General features: G+C 40.6%; 1 pseudogene; it reads right to left on the minus strand.

Annotated features, from left to right (window-relative positions):
* Nucleotides 1-12,964: 12,964 nt before the first annotated feature.
* LOC144706126 (putative carboxylesterase 18 pseudogene) lies at nt 12,965-14,149 on the minus strand (annotated as a pseudogene).
* Nucleotides 14,150-14,734: the final 585 nt, after the last annotated feature.

The raw sequence follows: 14,734 nt of genomic DNA on the forward strand, positions 1-14,734 counted from the left end.
TGTGGGAGAATTGAAGAGGAAGTGACGCAACCGAGCGACTCCATTCCAGAATCTTCAGCCACAAAACAAGCTAACCACCAGCAAAGCATGGCAGAAGAGGGACGTGAATATCAGGACAAAAGAAGAACCATGTTGGACAGATCAACCCCTTGAAGAAGTTTGCGGCAAATTGATAAGCCAAAAACAGGGGTAAATTTATTCAATTTTAAACCCTTGTCGTCGTCAATTTTAGCTTCTACAATAAAATTGATAAAACCTCACTTAAGATGTACAATGACGAGTAAAGGTATCGTCCAAGGGAGGTTAGTAAGGAGTTCAATTTGACGATGAGGATTAATTTGATCTTCCATGAAGATCAAAACAACCTAATTAGACGAGGAGTTTAGAGAGGGAGGTAGAAGAGATGGGAAGAGTAGAAAAAGTAAGGGAGCTCAAAGTTGAAATAATTGATCCAAATGAAAGGATCAAAAAATTCAATTCGAAGGGTTAAGAAGAAGATTTTGATTTGGTTGGTTGGTTTTTGTATGTTTGATAATTCAGAACTAGCTGCTCTATTAGATAATAATGAAAAATAAATTTTAATACCCTAGAATTTAAAGTTTTTTATACTTTTCTTTTGGAATGCACTTGAATACTCAATTAAATCTCTGGTGTGAACCTCTAAATCGCTTAGCTTGAGCGGCATGTACAAGCCCAGAATATGGAACAATCAAGCAAGAAATTAAACTAACTTCATCCAAAATGCACCAAAAATTCTAATACAATGAAGGGAAAGGTACCAAACAGGTTGATCTAGGCTAGGGCTCCTCTCTGTCTTGCACCTGTGATAGAGAACCATCCAGAAGGACCCCCTCCTCTCAAAATTTGGCTTTTATACCTAGGTTAAATGGTAAAATTACCATTTTACCCCTCATTAGTAATTTATTATTATCGGTCAATATATGCTTGATCTCAATTATCCAAAATACAGATAGAAAGAGGGGATCAATACGAGCAAATCCATAAAAAAATCATCTCAGTCGAACTTCTGGATCAAAAGTTATGCATAAATGAATTTAAACCAATATTAGCCATTGGATTTAAATCCATTTATTTATATATATTTTTTGAGCCGCGTGCTGAGGTGTCGTCCTCTGATTGACTGACTACTTTTCAACTTCTCCTGGTGGGCGCGTTCTCGTTGCGCCATGTAACCCCCCCAGGCGAAAATAAAAACAAATAAAACTTTAAAACGTCGCGATTTGAATGTTTTTTTATACACACGTACGCGTGCGTTTCTTCTTCACTCTCTCCATTCTTAATTTGACACATCACCGCCTGTAAGCTTGCATTGTATGCACCGAGCGGGCGGTGAACTTACCTCCAGCGCTGGTCCTCATCAAGCGCCGTTGGATTCTCATCCAACGGCTACGATGAGGCCAGTTCGGTCGGTCAAAAACTTCCCTGCACTTTTGTTAAAAGATCCTTCCTAAAAACTTGAATTGCCATATGACGCACTCTCTCTCCTTTGGTTTTTTTCCTAAAACATTAAAACAAATATTAAATCATTTGCAATAAAACCCTAGAAAAATTTAAATGATATCTTTACGCCTGCAACCACGACTGAGAGCTGTTTTAAGGGTATCATTACCACAAAAATTTACAAAAAGACCTTCAAACTTCAAAATTTATCTTAATACCTATTTTTTTCCTTATAAATATATATTTTTTCTTAATAAAAATGTATTTCTTCCTCAAATAAATCTCAGAAAAATCCAATAACATCCTAAAAAAATTCTAGAAAATTCACTGATTCATCCCCATACTAATAAATCTCAAAATTAAATATTAATCTAGCCATCTTCATTAAAAAATAATTATTTCAAGCTCAAATAAATCCATTAAAATTCATAGAAATTGCAGAAAACTAGGGAAAAATCAGAAATCATTTGAAAACAGTATTTTTATGTACATACATGATAACAACCCCATTTTAAGCTCTTTAATTGGATAAAATTGTGCTAATAGCATGAAATAAAGACCAAATTTAGGGTGTTATCATATACCCCCCTACTTAGACATTGCTAGTCCCTTAGCAACATCTAGGTATTTTGCCGAATTATCTTTTTTTTCGTCCTGTAGGTCAAAGAATGAGTGTTGGAAGTGTTAAGTATATCAATCACAAGCGGTGATAAAACACTAAATGACAATTTGAGCTTTGACCTTTTCAGGAATGTGGGGTTCCTTTCTCCTTGGTTTGGATGCGTAATTAGATGAAAAGGGAGTGTACTTGTTGCTAGGTATGAGGCTATACTTCTAAGGTAAACTCACTGCACTCATTTGAAGCTGGCCTCACATCTCTCGCAAGCATGATCACTCTCTCCCGGGGTGGCGGCCACCTAATACTTGTCTCTCCGTTAGCTTTTCTCCTAGCCAAGAATAGAAGAAGCCATTTTTTCTCTCCTATTGAGCATAGAATATGGAAGATAACAAGAAAAATATATGGTGGATTATAAAGATTGTGATAGGGAAGATGGAAACTTTGTGAAGGGGTTAGGGCAAGCATTAACAATGAGATAGATTTACAGTCCAATGAATGTGCTGCTACCTAAGATAACCTACTCCCTGCGTCGTAAAGAGTGTACTCGTTACTTTCTACTCAACAATATGCTAAATCTACGGGGGTAGGATTTGTTCCAAGACTCATACACCCAAGTTGGAACGGAGTCCATGTATGAAGAAAGCGATGTGTAGTTGTGAGCTCTCCACAAATTTGCACCTCATTCAAAATTCTTCGAATTCTTCAATGTACTCACTGACCTTCCGCTTGCCTTGTTTAAGGTCCATGCATTTGTGCAAGAGTCGGGTCATGTAGAGCTTTGGGAAGTATTTATCCTTTACCCGTCAAGACATCTCATCCCATGTCATAGGCTGTTATCCTCGGTGTCGTGGCGCTTCTTTCTCATTTATAGAGAAAATATTAGCTTGTCCTCCAAGACGAGCTTCGGCATAAGATACGCATGGATTGGCATCCATATCGTACCATCGGAAATAACTTTCCAAATATGATTCCCCATCCGAATAATCTTTCGGATTCCGCGATCCCTCAGAGATACGTACCTCGATGCGCATACTTTTCTGTATCATGGCACGATGTGCCTCAATTCGTTGGTCTCCTTCATCATCGTTGTGACAGATTGGAAGGGGTCGTGGAGCATCCTGAGGATCTAATTGACCTAGGTGTTCCCGAATAGGCGCAACCAATGGAGTCGATTGTGGATAGTAGGCTCTATCCTTGGGGTATCCATAAGGTTGATAGGCCACTTGCAGTACTTGTGGCACCGCTTGGGCGGCGTTCCCATGTTGATTTGGTGGTGCATAGTTGCCCGCTTGCATTGGTTGAGTCAGCGCCCCCATTAGGTACGCAGGCTGGGGTACCGAAGAGTAGTCCGCATGGTACGATTGTGGCACCATCGGAGGTGGTGGTGGTGCACCGTACTAGTGTGATATGTGAATAGATGTGAGCCCATAATGGGGCTGATAGCTGAGATTGGGTCCATATTGGACCAGGGTTGGTTGAGGCCCGGTGATGTAGGGTAATCCACCCGGTGCTTACAGATAATTCTGTGCCTATGGCGCAGTAGGATAGGTCGAATTTGTTGGCTGGGCGGGAACTCACCCGTAAGGATATCCTTGCGGCTCATAATGAGAAGGTGTTCTAGCCTCCGCTTGGTGTAAATTCCTATCCGATGGATAGGAGCGACCATCGTGGAATGGCTGATTGCGATACGATTCAGGTGGTGGTGATCTCCGGCGATTGTTCTCCCAGTGCTGCTGCCTCGGGTAACGTTGTTGATGCACCGACAGACAGTGTGAATGTGGAGCTGGTGGTCGGGGTACTCCTTGAGGGGGAGGTGGCATCAGGTTGCTCCCCATTGGTGCCTTGCCCGGCCATTGTGGGGCATCGTTTGCCGAAGAGATCGTGTGCTCCCCTATCAACGGCAACCTAGGGGTAGGTGCCACAACTGTAGAGATCTAGTCTTCGGACCCAGTCCTTGGAGTGGGCACTGGTGTCCTACTGGGTGTAGTGAAGACCCGAGTAATGGATTCCCTAAAGGCTTGCGGAGGTAATGTTACCTCAGCATCTTCCAGAAAATCTTGTTGAAATTGCATATCTAAGGGATCCTCGGGTGGAAGATCCACTACGTCGGGATCATATACATAATCCTCGACGTGTTCACCTCTTACAGTGGTCCGTAGCTGGGCTCGTGTACGAACCATCCTATGGTCAACTTTCAATTTGAATTGACTACAGGTTCCTATCTATATGATGTTATGATGTGTTAAAGATGCGAATGAATTTGAAAATATGACATGAATCAATCATGAATCAATTGCAAAGACGATGCGGATTGATATACAACCAACCGTGTTAATCAAGAGGTTACACGACCGGCTCTAATACCAATATGATGTGATACGAGAATGCCAAGATCGACAGCTTGTATCCCAACAGAATAGATGAAAAGTCCAAAATCTATTGAAGGTTATGCATGCAGTATTTTAAAGACAGTCTTCGGTGACCAATAAGAAACATGGCTGACTAGGTGAAGAATCCAGGAAATTATTGTAAAAGAAAGATAATCAATGTATTTAAATTTCTTTCTAGAGGTAATAGAGAGGACTGTTACGACACAATAAAAGGAGATAGTAATAGAAATGAATATTGCATCAGAACAAAGACATGGAGAAAGAAAGAGAAAGAGTATAAAGAAAAGATAGAGTAATAGGAACTCCGCTTGGGAGTAATAAAAACATATAGTGACACAGATAGCAAGAATGGCATAAGGAAATAGAGTAATTAATTAAAAAAATGATTGAAATGAAAAAAAGAGTATTTATAAATATGACTTATAGATGAAAACATATGCCAAGCAAAGAATAAAAAAGGTAGAAAGAATATTGAGATAGAGTGCGATTGGAATAAACAAATATGGGGATTAAGAGGCGGTAGAAAGCTAAAAACCTAGAAAAATATTAAAACAATATGATTGGGACATCAAAGAGAGTGTAAAATGGACTCTTATTTAAGTATAGAAGGATATATAGAAAATAAAGTGCCATGGGCAGAAAATAAGATATGAATGGAGATAAAATATTATTTAAACAAAAATATACTAAAATTTGGAAAAAAGAGCTGTCGAAGACATTATAGCTACATTAAAGATACATAAGAATCAAGATAGCATAAGATTGGGAGCATAAAAGAGATAGTACTAAGTAAGGTTGGATGTAAGAAAGCAATGAAGTGTGAGAGTAAAATCTGACATAAGAAATATAGGGAGTAAAATAGAGTAATATTTAAAGTAGCTAGATTTGAAGGAATAAATGGAGAGTTACAGAAAGTAATATGGAAATAAAAATAGATATACTACAAGAAAGCGAGAATATGATTGAGTAAGATTTGGATAAAATGTTCAGGGGAACAAAAAACTGAGAAATATTGAGAAATAGTGAAATGAAATAGACGAAGAAATTGGGTGGAGAAAGGGTAAATAGGAGACACCATACATTTATACAAAGAGAGAGATTGGACAAGAGAAAGAGACCAAGAAGATGACTGGAGAAGGGGTTAATATGAGATGATATAGGTTTGTAAGTATACATAGACAATAGACGAGAATGAGATGGAAGAAAATGAGTGGAACACGAGTTAATTGAATAGACGCATTCATATATAACGACATATAGCTGAAGACAAAGAAAGAAAGCACATGGGAGGGAAATTGGGTACGTGGGAGACAATATTGATTTTCAGTTATCTAGAGATATCAAACAAAAATAGAAGAATCAATTGGGAGGAAAAGAGGACAATGAAATAAAATATGCATTGATACATATGGTGAGAGATTAAAAGATAAAGAGAGGAAGAAGACTGGTGGAGAAAGGGCCAATGTGAGGTGAGATAGATTTGTAAATAAAGAGAGATAGAGCATACACAAAATAGAGAAAGAAATTGGTTTTGTGGGTAATTGGGAGTGATAATCTCAAATTTAGGGGATTTAATTTGTCGTTGGTAGTTGACATTATTCAATAAAATTATATTTAACCGTACTTAAAAATAATTGGTTAGTGATGAATATGGATCATCTCCATAGGGAACGATGATTAATGAATTAAGTTATTTTTATAGTGATGATCAAAGCAAAAATAGATGAAGACGAGAGTAGAGTATGTGTGCTAGTGATCTTGAGTAAAAGGAAGTAAGTTATATGTTAATTTGCATGTGTGCTAGTGAATTATGCGAAGCGATATGGGGTTGAGTTAGCTAATGTGAAGGACATGATGGTGGTCGAGTGTGTGAACGATGGTAGTGGTTGAATGTAGAAGGGTGTGATGGAGCGAAAAAAGAGACGAGATAAGAGGACATAAGAAGTAAAATGCGAGTGAGAATATGAGGATAAACATTAGTTAAGCTAACTATGATGTCGGGAAAAGGAACAATGTACGGGAACGACACTTACATTAGATCCTTACGTTCTGCCAGGATCATAGTGATTTATGAGTGTGGGTAAGCTCCTTCTCTTCTCCAATGCTTCTCCCCACACACCCACGACACCAAGAACACACTTGATGGATTTCAAAACTCACTATCTTTAATCAGCCCACACAAGTAGGAAGCAAGTTCAATATGAATTTCACAGTTATATAGGCTTCTATTCATAGATCAGAGGGGTGCATGGAAAGAGGAGGGGAAGACGAAGCAGTGCTGAAAATTTATGCTCAATTGGAGTTGTAGATCAATAGATATGGGCGTTTGAAGGTGGAGTAATCCTAGACCTTGATTTCTCTCTCTCATTGTCATCCGCTTCCTCGTTTTCTGTTTACGGTTAAACATTCCGGTCGTTTCAAGTTTCTGTGTCTCCTCACCTTTTGTGTTCAGATTTCTCGTCTTCCGTGCCACATGTACCTTTCTTTGAAAAAGCCAAAGAGACAAAATAAAGAAAAGACAAAACAAAAAGGGATTTCTTCTCGCAGCTGACATGGCAACGCGTCAGCGCGGCTCTTTTTTTTACTCCATTTAGTCGCCACAACGCGAGTGCCATGTCAAGTTGAGCGGGCCGCGTGTACACATGGACGACGTGGTGCAAACTTGTCGTCTGCCGCTACAAATGAAAAAGGGAAACAAAAGTAAAAAAATATTTTTTTGTCTTTTTCTTCCTCGGCCCACGCGTGCATTAACTGCAAACAAATGCCTTGTTTCTTATCGGTCCATATCGCCCTGCGCTAGAGAAATTCAAATTTTGATGTAACATAAAAATGCAATCCTTGCTTGGCTAAATGATTGGCTGGCGCCCATCATTAACGAAGTTAATGATTGGCTATTGCCAATCAATAGTGATTGCAATGATTCATCGCCCTTCGACGTTTCGAACAATGACACGGGGCAAAGCAAATTAAAGGGCAAAAACATATAAAAGAAATTCATATTAATGAAAATAAAGCCCAAAAATACATTTAAATATATTTGTCAACTTAGGAAATTCACGTCTTTGTAAATTTAATGTCTAAACATTCCAGAAAAGTCATATTCTATCCCAAAAAGAATACCTTTAATAATCCATTGTGAGAAAAATCTGAAAAATGCATCAAAATACAGAAAATTCAGAAAACCATTTGAAAAAATAGATTTAAGAAGTTGAACCTTCATAACATGCAAATATGGGTGATTGAGTGCACATAGACATGTAAGTATAATTATATTAATGTACTAAATATGCATGTTATCAGGGAGACGCCATAGATTCATACATATAGAGATATCAGATAAGAAACAGAGCGAGATGGGTAGAGAATGAGTCCATGGGAGATGACATACATTCACACATATAGATAGCAGATAAGAAAGAGAGCAAGATAAATAAAGAATGGATCAATGGCAGAAGACAAACATTCATAATCTATCAAATAAGAAAGAGAATTACAAATGGACTACTTTCATTTTATTAGGTTGGCTAAAAGCTCTACCTGTCTGCTAGTTGGATACCAAAAGCCTTGTTAGAATTGGAGAACTGTTGGCGAAATGCTAGAGGCTTTTGTCATTGTCTCTCTTACAAAGAGTTAGGTGACCTCTCTAGCAAAAAATGGGTCGTACAAGTTGATGAAATGGCTTTACTTGCTAAGACAAAAGATCAAGATCAGAATGCAACCAAATTCACATTAGTTGGACAGGCCTTCTATATATCAACCAAATTGTCCTGAAATCAATATTTAATGTGGTATCTGAAAGTTAAAAAATTAAAGGGTTTCATGTCGTTGTTTCAATCCTGACTTAACCGACAGTATTTATGAACATTTTCCGAAGAGAGGTTGATCCACAAAGAGGTAGAAATTTAAACTTAGAATTTTTCTTAAGCTTAAAATGAGGGAAATAAGTTTAAAAATATTAATTATAGTTTATGGGATTTGGTTGAAATGAGGAAATAAAGAGAGAAAGTTAGGAATCTAGCAAGAGAAGTCTGGAATGGTATTTGAAGGTGAAAATGGTTTTCTTTTCAAAACTTTTGGAGGGAAAATTAGTGATATTGATAAAGGTATAGAGAAAAAAACAGTCATTTCTAGAGAAAGAAGTAGGAAAAAGCAGATGTTTAGAGTGAGCAAATGATGGATGTAAAGGGGAAATGGATAAATAATGATGAGAAAATGGAAATCTAAATGCCTGAAATCTCAATGCAGTTTTATTTAGCCCTCGATGCTTCCTCTCAAGTATGAATCCTTATATTTTGCTAGGATCATGCATTTTTCAATGTAAACAATAGAAGAGATGAAATGAAAACTTCATCAAAGTTACATCAAGCGAGCTGAACCACCTGGATTCTGAAAAGGCCTTGTACTGCTGGCCCGCAACTTGCTACGGCACGTCTACATAGAGAAAAATGAGGGAGAAAAAGAGTACCTATACGTAGGGAGAATTACTAAAATACCCTTTGAGCATTTTCTATTCTCTTTTCTTGCCATTTTGTTTATTTTCCTCCATTGGCTGAGAGCTTTGCCTTGTAATTATCAACTGCATTATTTTTAAGGTGCTTGAAAGCCCAATAGGCAGGCCAGTTCATTGCACAACTTCTTCTGATTGCTCTTTTAGAGGCCCACAACACCATTTGATCATTTCAAGCCCATTTGTAGAATCATTGAGCTCTGAAAAGTTATCCAACTCTTTAAGAGTTGTATCTTCTCAGTCCTATAATTTTCTGCTCATGTAGAATTCTGAAATACTCATCAGTAATCAAATTGCTTGACTTCAAAGAGGTCACAAAGGTTAGTTAAAAATAACTATAATGGCCAGCGATGAATACCTGGTTGTATCCTGCTAGGTCTCGAAAGCCGTATAATTGTTGGATATTTTGAGGAATTGTAACTTTGATTGTGGAACGAAGCTTTTCTTTTTTATGATATCGGGGTAGTGATCGACTAGCACCTACAAAACTTGTATCATATGCTTTTGGTGCTACGGGTTACTACGACAATATATAAGAATCTCGTTTAAGAAAACCAACATCGGCTTGCAAATAAATAGTTGAATATTGGAATTCATAAGCATCGAAAAACTTGTAGGGGTGTTTCAAAGTTAAAATGTGAATATCATGCACTAGTAGTGACCTAGATTTGTGGGCAAGGCCGTTTTCTTCATGTCTTTCGTTGTTATACAGATCTGATGGTACCAACACTTAACGTTGAGCTTTGAGAATATTGTTGTTCTGTAGGGTTCGTCACGGGACTCATGAGCCACATGAATTTGGCATCTATTCGACATGGTGACACCATTCAGAGCTATCTAACCAATACAGAAAAGCTATCTCCTTGTGTTTTTCTTCATGAGTAGCGTTGGGCTGGAATATGAGCTGAAGGTGCTTTGAGGATACAACATGGAATTGTTCCTCCACAAGTATCTGCAGTTCATTTATTTGTAAATTGGAGTTATGGTACAGCTGACAGTGGACTGGCCCTGACTCCAGCAGTAATTCGATCTGTCGCTCACATGAGAAGTGGGGTACATTCGAACTTAAGCCTCATTCTATATATATATTCGATCAGGGGTTCCTTGGGTACTTAATGAATGAACAAACCCTCATATTCCTCTCTAGAAGGGAAGAAATTTCCTTTTTCCCTGCTTGCAGTCTAGCACTTTTTTGAGTCGTTTGGGCCATTCTTCTCAAAAGAAATCAAACATTGTTCATCTGGAGAGTAAAGGTAAGATTTTCTTGAATGCATGCTTTCTGAAGACCTACAGAAATGCGATGAGGCAAAGATCATCTGCATTTCTAGAGACATTTTTGTACATAAATAAGAAGATGATGTTAAGGACACCTGATACAAACCAGGGCCAACATTTTGATCTCGCTTGAGTTGGGAGGTTGCTACAGCTGCGGCAAGCTGAGGCTTGCTGGAGTCCCCATGCAGTATGGGCCATACATCGTCTACCTGGAATCACGGCAGCAATAAGTCGCACGATACTGACGTCCATCCTAATGTTTGTAGCCAAGGAAACCACAAGATAATGTGAAGACAAAGTTCAAGCACGGGGTAGAAGTTGACGATAGCTGAGTAGCACTGATAGTGGAGCTGAATGTTGGGGCAGATGTCGATGCCCATTTCCCTTTTCTGTTCCCGTAACAAATGCGGAAAGGGGATGTCAACCCTCTCTTCAAGTCGACCTGTCGGTAAGAAGGGTAACCTCTTATCAGTTGATCCTTCTATTGAGTTGAAGGCAGTGCGGCAGTCACCTGTTGGTGATGGTTTGAAGATTGAGTAGTCGGAGCTCTCTAGGAGATTCCTCTAGTGGAGTGGATCGTACCTAATCTCACAATCATCGTTAGACAATATTCCAGTGCAATCCTCCATGTTCATCATGATGGAGACACTGAGAGTTTTGAGACAGGCATGTCTGGGTTGAACTTCTCGTATCAATGCAAACACAAACCTTGTGCACTCTGGTTGGCGAATTCCGTCGCGGGGGATGTGGTTGTGGGGTTGTCCTGGGACCGTGATAAGGACTGGAGCAGCCTTACTTTTGAAAGTATCTCCAAGCTATCTCTGTCCTGTGGCGCCTCACATAACCGAGGCCGGCTCCTGTTGGGATGCAATGTCTTTGCGTTGAAGGCGCAGTTGATGGGGTCCTTGGTGGAGCGGGGTCCCCGCCAAGTAATGTGACTTGTAGCGAAGGCCTTAGTACCGGATAGAGGGCAGGCGTGGTTGTCTCCTTCGATAACTCTAGCAACTATCCGTCCAGATTCACGAAGTTGCATATGTTCACATCTTAATAATGATGTGGGCTACCTACGGTAGCACAGGAGATGACATAGTAGATTTAATGGTGGTAGTGGCCTGGTGGACGACCGTCATAGATGGGTGGTGTGGACCATGACCGGCCAGCAATCAAGACGGGCTTGGGAATTATGGATGTAATAATACTGCAGCCGTCCAAACAGTACTTTTGCAGAATCAGATGCCTAGTGCTCGAATCCCCCAAGTTCGATCGTTTGGGCCCTACTTCTATTTCTGTCAGTAATTTCCATCAGATTTTTCCAGCTGGTATGGATGACACGCGATCATAACGCAGGGGATGGTTCGCCGGGAGGCTCGAAGAAGATTGCTTCTCCACGGCCGAGTTATGGAGGCATCTATTTTTTATTCATGCGTATTCGGACGTTGGGGTATTTTGAATGCCAGAGGAACCTTTCGTTTGCTCTCAGACGTCTGATATAACACTGAGTGAGATGTGTTATCACGGTCAATGATACGCTTAGAGGGCGTTCAAGTTTAAGTTTTTCGCAGAGAACTCTGTTTATTATCTGGATTTCGGACTTAAATGGAGAGATAGGACGATGATTGAGCTACTTATGAGTGAACTCCCTCATAAGTAGCATCTTGTGGATCTTGTAAAGAAGCATCTTGTGGATGCACTGTTTGCCAAATCCATCTTAACTTTGGATCTAATTTTGGTAGTGGAATGATACCCAGAAAAACGTATTATGCGAACTATTTCAAAATATATGAAATATGAAAAACTCCCACTCATGTGTCTTCACATAATATCACATTTTTCCCCTACATATTCGTCTTGATTCACATGATTGCTCTGATCATCTTTAAGCCGTCATCTTACACTAGCTCTATCTTATTAATTCGAACAGTTCCCCCAATTATTTCTCTTGTATTCCTTGGATCAAACCAGTAGTATCATACCGTTCTCGCCTGGTTCTTATGGGGCCGGCCGTTCCTAGAATCTTCTCCCTCTAAAATTTCTATCGCGCTTCTTAGTGTTCTCTGCCTTCCGGTGGTCTGTCATATCTCTCTCATTCCTCCATTTACTAGACTCCTTTTTCTTTCAAATGTTGACGTATTGTTTTCTAAAGAGTCCTCGAATCCAGGTAGTGTTTTCACATAACTGTCCCCAAGTTTTGAACGCGTCCAATAATAGGTTCTTCCACCACTCCAGGTAGAATTATTTACAACCTGTTGAAATTCATTTTCTTTTCTTACGCACAACGATACACGTACTTTAGAGATACAGAAGTACCAATTGAATGGACAGTAAATGAGTTGCCCGAAAAAGTTAAACAATGACAGTCAGCCGTTTACTAATGGTGTCTGTTGATTCTTTCTCTGCATTAACATCTCTCTCCCTTCTTTCTATATCTCTCTCTTTTTTCTGTTCCTCTCTAGGATCATTTACACTCAAGGCACAAGTGGTCTTCGTGCGATAATTATCCAGTATTCGGTTGTATCGTTCATTCACCAACGACATTTATGTCGTTTCTTTCCCCTTGTCAGACGCAAAATGGTGAATCTCCTTCACATATTTTTTTCATTTCCTCATACTTCATTGCACTATGCTCATGCACACATAGACAAGCCTCTCTACTCCCTTAAATTAGAATCAGATTTCTGCACATGTGCGCTTATTGACCGTCTCAAAACAAAATACGGAGAACTTTTTTCTCGCACATGTCTTGGTAAAATCATAAATGAATTGTTAAGACTACAAAGAATTGACTACATACGTTGCCAGCCATTAGTTTCTTCCTCTCGCGGCGGGGGTGACATCATCGAGCTCCATCAGTAACCTTTAGGGCTGAAGATGAAGTTTCTCAAATCCTCAATCAGTTCTGGGCCACCTTCGAGCTCCGGGAAGACGTAAAAGGCGTGAATCGTTCTGGGGTACTCAATTAATTCTGCCTTCTTTCCATTTCTTATCAAGTTCCAGAAGTATTTGCGCTGCCAGTCGAGCAGCGGGTCAAACTCCCCTGCGATAACCAATACCGGTGGAAAACTCTGACCACCAAGGTTCTCCGTAGCTGCCACTGGGCAGGCCGCAATATGTTCCCTCGTCGCGCCAATAGGAAGGAATGCCTTCCACATCCAATCCGTGCGCTCGGTGGTCACGATTGGCCCGTTTGAGCGGCGCATCTCCGAGGGAACCCTAGCTTCTCCACCGAAGAACGGCTGGATGGTGACGAGCCCCGCCAGTCTGACATAGTGGGTGTCCATGGCTGACCAGCGGCGAGCGACGTGATGCGCTATGTTGGCGCCAGCACTGTCGCCGGCGAGGAAGCAGCGAGAGAGATCAGCGGACATGAAGAACTCTCGCAAGAGGCCCTTGGAGTAAGAGGGACGGGCCTTGGTGGACTCAAGGAAGCGTAGAACATCGACTCCGTCCTCGTATGGTGCGGGGTACCGATGCTCCGGAGACAAGCGATAGTTCACAGAAATGATGGCGACGCCGAGCTCGCTGCAGAATCGACGGCACGCCTGGTCATATTCCCCTTGGGCCGGAGAAAGGAAGGCGAACCCCCCGCCGTGGAAGAAGACCATTACGCTCAACGGTGTTGGATTACGTGCTGTGGGAAGGAATAGGCGGAACCAGAGCTGCCGAGCAGGGTCGACTATAAAGTCATCTGTGCAGACACCGTTTACGGGGCTTGGGTTGGGCGCAACAGTGAACTCGGCGAGAGAAGCTAGAGAACGGTTTAACGTGCCATCGCGACGGCGTACTGCGTTAAGGAAGAGGGAGAGAACGGACAGCTTAACGTTGGTCTTCAGTGGGACAACGCTGGAGAAAAGATTCTCGAAACTCATACTTTTCCCTCTCTAAGATGACTTCTCTAAACAGTTCAAGACGTTGTGTTCTTGCATCAGGCTTTAGCCTGCTTAAATAGGAATCACAGTTGACTCGGATGCCGCGTTCAGGGTCAGATTGCCAGTGCATAACGGGCTTCCGTCCTGCGAGGAGGGCAACTTAGTTTTACTGGTTGTGACAGAGTCAGCGTGCCTTCCACGCACCTGGATATAAGGCATCCCAGGATCGATGAATCTGATTTAATAGAGGCCAAGTCAGTTTTTCGTTAATAAAGTTCTGGTTAAATATGCCTGCCCAAAATCACGATATAACTGTCCATAAAAGTTTGTTCCGATACTCTCAACCATTAAAAATACGACAACAAAACCTTTGCTTTAAGCAATGATTTTCAATCGTGAGAGACGATACAAGAGTTGCTATCAGACTAAGTCCACATAACAATCCATCTGTCCGTCGTTACCAAAATAATTTCCTACGGTTTAGCCGCGGTCGAGATATTGGTTTTAGAGAAGAGCCCGAAGGAACGTAATACAATTCCGTTGATCGAACGTTAGTCGCGCCGTGCTGGGAGAACCGTTCGTTCAGGGCGGCAATTTTCTTTATGAATATCATTTT

The sequence above is a fragment of the Wolffia australiana genome, chromosome 7, assembly GCF_029677425.1.
Source record: "Wolffia australiana isolate 7733 chromosome 7, ASM2967742v1".
Classification (NCBI taxonomy): Eukaryota; Viridiplantae; Streptophyta; class Magnoliopsida; order Alismatales; family Araceae; genus Wolffia; species Wolffia australiana.